Source organism: Lycium barbarum, chromosome 11, assembly GCF_019175385.1.
Source record: "Lycium barbarum isolate Lr01 chromosome 11, ASM1917538v2, whole genome shotgun sequence".
Lineage (NCBI taxonomy): Eukaryota > Viridiplantae > Streptophyta > Magnoliopsida > Solanales > Solanaceae > Lycium > Lycium barbarum.
In genome coordinates this window covers 43,817,374-43,822,989 of record NC_083347.1, presented here as the reverse complement: position 1 = coordinate 43,822,989, position 5,616 = coordinate 43,817,374, and the positions used below count along the sequence as shown (strand labels likewise).

The 5,616-nt window shown below is 42.9% G+C and overlaps 1 non-coding gene across 1 annotated transcript; it reads right to left on the bottom strand.

The window, feature by feature from the left end:
- Positions 1–436: 436 nt before the first annotated feature.
- On the bottom strand, positions 437–542 carry LOC132620658 (small nucleolar RNA R71). Its single transcript, XR_009575094.1, has one exon. It is a non-coding gene; the product is annotated as a small nucleolar RNA R71 (small nucleolar RNA).
- Positions 543–5,616: the final 5,074 nt, after the last annotated feature.

Sequence of the window (5,616 nt, the reverse complement as noted above, 5' to 3'; positions counted from 1 at the left end):
AATATTCCAACAAAGCTTGTTTGCTACCTTGTAAACCAGGTGATCATGGCTAACAACGAACTTCCAGTCGAGGATGTTTTTGCTAATGAACCAGAAGCAGATGAAGACTTTGCATCTACAATCATTCATCCAAGGGTGACTGCTACTACTATCAAGTTTGATAATTCCCTCTATCATATTCTCAAACAAGAGGGATACTTTCGGAATGCAGTCGATGATGACCCTCACCAACACATAACAAACTTTCTGGATGTGTGCTCTCAGCATATCCAACGGGGTGTGACTCAAGAAGCAGTTCAGCTGAAACTCTTCAAATATTCGTTAGCTACAGAAGCGAGAAAATAGTTCACAAAGCTTCCCCGAAACTCTATTGCTACATGGGAAGAGATGGTCAGAGTGTTTCTCAGAAAGTGGTATCCCCCGAGTAAAAGGGCTGAAATTCATGATCAAATTTATGAATTCAAACAACGTAATGGGGAACAACTTTTTGAAGCTTGGGAGAGGTACAAAGAATATTTGGATAGGAGTCCAAACCATGGTTTTCCAGAACAGATTTTGAAGGAGAAGTTTTATAGAGGTTTGGATCCTATGACCCAAGCAATAGCCAATAATGCTGCCAGCGGGTGTTTCATGAATAAGTCCTATGCTACTATTACTGATATACTTAACCGATTGACTACACACAGCCATGCATGACATTCAAGTAATTCTGATGGGCTATCACTTGGAACACCGTTGATTCAAAACATTGTGAAAGATAGCCAGGAAACGCAGCAGACATTGGCACAATTGACCACTAGTCTCTCTTTACTGACAAAGAGGCTTGATGAGAGAGAAGCAAAGAAAGTGAGCGTTTGTGAAGATATCTCAGGCATGCCACCTGGAATGTACCAAGTCCCAGAAGGTACATTTCAAGAGGGCCCCCTCCGCAAATTGAGAATGTTCAGTATGTAGATTACATAGCGAAAGGGGATATTCCTGGGCCAATTCAAAGATACTGGAGACCCCAATAAGGGCAGGGGTCATATAACCAAGGGAACTACAAAAACAACCAAGGGAACTACAATAACAACTATGGTGGACCGAACCAAGGGAGATACAACAACAACAACGGTAATTTTGGGAACAGAAGTTCCAACCCTTACATTCCACTAAAAGGGCTGTCTCATGATCAAGGTAGTTCGAGGTTGGAGTCAATGCTTGAGAAAGTGCTGGCAAGTCAGACAAACATTGAAAAGACACTGTCTGGGATATCAGTGACGGTGGTCTCTCATTCAGCAGCTATTCAGAATCTTGAATAGCAGATGGGTGATCTGTCTAAAGAAAAACATCCTGCTAGAAAAGGAGGACTCCGTAGTGATACTATTCTAAACCCGAAGAATGGTGGGGGCGTGGAACGTACTTTTGCTATTAGCACGAGGAGTGGTAAACTACTTGAAGGTGCTGACAAGAAGGTGGTTGATCTAGATCCGATGATTGAGGAAGAAAATGTGCATTCTGATGTACCTATTATTGATGAGGAAGTCCGTGGTGAAGAAAAAGTTGCTGATATTCCAGAGGTTGCTGCTGATATAGGGAAAACACACGATAAAAGGGGCTCTTCGCCTTTTGACTCAGATGTACAAAGCAAAGCCTCCCTTTCCTCAGAGGTTGGCAAAGAAGAATGATGATGCTAAGTGCAGAAGTTCTATGATCAGTTGAAGCAGTTAACAATGAATTTTTCATTCTTAGATGTTGTCAAAGAGATGCCTGGATTTGCTAAGTTTGTGAAAGACCTGCTTACGAAGAAAAGGTCTGTTCAACATGAGACAGTGAATTTAACTCATCGTGTGAGTTCAATTATTGCTTCCACCACAGTTCAGAAGAAGGGAGATCCAGGGGCATTTACTATTTCGTGCAATATTGGGTTTCATGCATTCGCCCGTGCTCTGTGTGATAATGGGGTGAGTATCAACTTGATGCCCCTTGCTATTTTCAAGCAATCTGGATTGGGGACTCCTAGACCGACTTCTATGCGATTACAGATGGCAGACAGATCTATCAAGAAGCCAGTTGGGGTTATAGATGATGTGTTGGTGAAAGTGGGTAAGTTCATGTTGCCTGCTAATTTCGTGATTCTGGATTGTGCGATGGATAGAGATATTCCCATTATCTTGCTACGGGAAGAGCGCTTATGGACTCTGAAAAGAATGAAAGTAAGTTCCAAGTGAATGATGAAGAAGTAACTTTCCAAGCAAGAAAGGGGATGAAGTTGCGAAGCGCTTATGAGAGTATCTCAGTTATTAATTCGTTTGATGGGATTAATGACGCTGTCGAACATAAAATGAAAGAAGAAAGTCTGGGAGAAGCTCTCGCTGCAGTTCTGATAAATTTTGATGCTTGAGATATGGAGGGCTATGTGAAAACTATAAACGCGCTTGAGGGTCTAGGTTCCTACACTTACCACCCAAGAAAGCTTGATCTTGATCTTGCAAATAGAACTACTCCACTTGCTAAGCCTTCTATTGTTGAGCCTCCAAAGCTTGAGCTTAAGCAGCTCCCGACACACTTGAGGTATGAGTTCCTTGGTTCGAACAAGACATTGCCAGTGATCATTTCAGCATTATTGACTAAGGAACAGATTGAGCGTTTAGTGGAGATTTTGCACGAGTATAGACGTGCTATTGGTTGGACCATAACAGACATTCGGGGTATTCCTTCTGGCATCTGTGAGCATAAAATTCAGCTAGAGGAGGACAGCAAGCCGAGTGTTGAGCATCAGCGGAGATTGAACCAGAACATGCAAGAGGTCATGAAAAAGGAGATCATAAAGTGGTTAGACGCTGGGGTAGTGTATCCGATTGCAGACAGCAAGTGGGTAAGTCCCGTTCAATGTGTACCAAAGAAAGGAGGTATCACTATGGTGCCTAATGCAAAGAATGAGCTGATTCCCACTCGTACATTTACTGGATGGCATGTTTGCATGGATTATAGGAAGCTGAATACTGCCACTTGTAAAGACCATTTTCTCATGCCGTTCATTGATCAGATGCTGGATTGGCTGGCTGGGAGGTCTTACTATTACTTTCTAGATGGATACCCGGGCTATAATCAGATCAACATTACCTTGGAAGATCAAGAGAAGATGACTTTTACTTTTCCTTATGGGACGTTTGCGTTCAGCCGAATGCCCTTTGGGTTGTGTAATGCACCAGCCACTTTTCAGAGGTGCATGATGTCGATCTTTTCTGACATGGTAGAGGACTTCTTGGAGGTATTTATGGATGATTTCTCTGTTGTTGGAGATTCTTTTGATGATTGTCTTGACCATCTGGGTCAAGTGCTGAAAAGATGTGAGGAGACAAATCTCGTGCTAAATTGGGAGAAGTGCCACTTTATGGTGAAGGAAGGGATCGTCCTCGGTCACAAAATCTCTGAAAAGGGAATTGAGGTCGATCAAGCGAAGATAGATGTGATTGCAAAACTTCCTCCACCCTTCTCCGTCAAAGGTGTCCGAAGTTTCTTAGGACATACTGGATTCTACAGGTGCTTCATCAAGGATTTCTCCAAGATTGCTAACCCGATGTGCAAGCTTCTTGAAAAAAAGGCTAAGTTTGTGTTTGACGACAAGTGCCGAAAGGCGTTTGATGAACTAAAGGAGCGCCTTACTACTGCTCCTGTGATTGTTACTCCGGTTTGGTCCTTGCCCTTTGAATTGATGTGTGATGCTAGTGGTTTTGTGATAGGTGCGGTGCTTGTCCAGGGCACAATAAAATTATGCACCTGATCTACTATGCTTGTAGGACACTTAATGCGGCGTAGATGAACTACGCGGTGCCTGAGCAAGAGCTGCTTACGATAGTATATGCTTTTGAGAAGTTTTAGTCCTATTTGCTGGGGTCCAAGGTTGTAGTGTACACTGACCATGCTGCGTTGAGATATTTGATGGAAAAGAAGGAAGCTAAGCCGCGACTGATTCGTTGGGTCCTTTTGTTACAAGAGTTTGATTTCGAGGTAAAAGACGAAAGGGATCCGAAAATCAGGTCACAGATCATCTCTTTAAGCTTGAGAAAACTGGGGTGCCAGCAGAAGAACTTGATATTGAAGATGCGTTTCCGGATGAACAAGTGTTGGCGGTATCCATGCAGGTGGCACCTTGGTTTGCTGATTTTGCTAACTACTTGGTGACTGGTATAATTCCCGACGAGATAAATCGTATCAGAAAAATAAGTTTTTGCGGGATGTTCGTTAGTACTATTGGGATGAACCGTACTTATTCAGAACTTGCGCTAATAACATTATTCAGCGTTGTGTCCGAGAGAGTGAGGTTTTGGAGATTTTGAAGGCTTGCCACGACTCTCTAGTTGGTGGACATCATAGTGGTACGAGAACTGCTTCAAAGGTTCTCGAATGTGGTTATTATTGGCCTACTCTCTTTCATGATGCTAATCTGATGGTGCATTCTTTTGATCAGTGCCAAAGGCAGGGGAATATTGGTAGGAGGCAAGAGATGCCTATGAACTTTGTAATGGAAGTTGAAGTGTTCGATGTTTGGGGAATTGATTTTATGGGTCCCTTTGTAAGCTCTTATGGAATGAAATACATCTTGGTGGCTGTTGATTATGTGTCCAAATGGGTAGAAGCGGTAGCTTTACCTAATAATGAAGCCAAGAGTGTCATGGGATTCTTAAAAAAGAACATATTTACTCATTTTGGTACCCTAAGGGCAATAATCAATGATGGTGGTTCTCACTTTTGCAATAAAGCCTTTGCGGGATTGATGGAGAAGTATGGAGTCAAGCATAGGGTGGCAACCCCGTATCATCCTCAGACAAGCGGGCAAGTTGAAGTCTCTAATAGGGAGATAAAGAGTATTTTAGCAAAGACGGTGAATGCAAATAGAACTGATTGGGCCCGCAAGCTCGATGATGCTCTATGGGCCTACCGGACTGCCTTCAAGACTCCGATTGGGACTTCGCCTTTCAAGCTAGTTTTTGGTAAAGCATGCCACCTGCCAGTTGAACTTTAACACAAAGCCATGTGGGCCTTGAAGAAATTGAACATGAATTGGGAAGAAGCAACCAAACTCAAGTTGTTTCAGCTCAACGAGATGAATGAGTTCCGCTATCAGGCATATGAAAGTGCAGCGCTATACAAAGAGAAGATGAAGAAGTATCATGATAAGAAAATCTTGAAGCGGGAATTCTACAAGGGTGACCCCGTCTTGCTGTTTAATTCTAGATTGAAGCTGCTTCCGGGCAAATTGAAATCACGGTGGTCAGGTCCCTTTGAAGTGGTAAGTGTCTCACCCCATAGAGCTATTGAATTGAAGTCCGAAGATGGAACTCGGACATTTAAGGTGAACGGGCAGAGGGTAAAGCACTACCATGGTATGATTGCGGGAGATAGAATTGTGGACCGATATCGGTTGAAGCACCTTGGGACGAATGCTGACGCAGCGAGTCCCGACCAAGAGTAAATTGATAACACCGTTGTGCTGTGACGTTAAATCAAGCGCTTCTTGGGAGGCAACCCAAGTCAAATTCTATAATTTTGTTTTTGTAGGATTTAGTTTTTATTTTATTTTATTTTTTACAGGTGTCGAGTGTGCAGGAACTGAAACTCTGAAAACCAGCA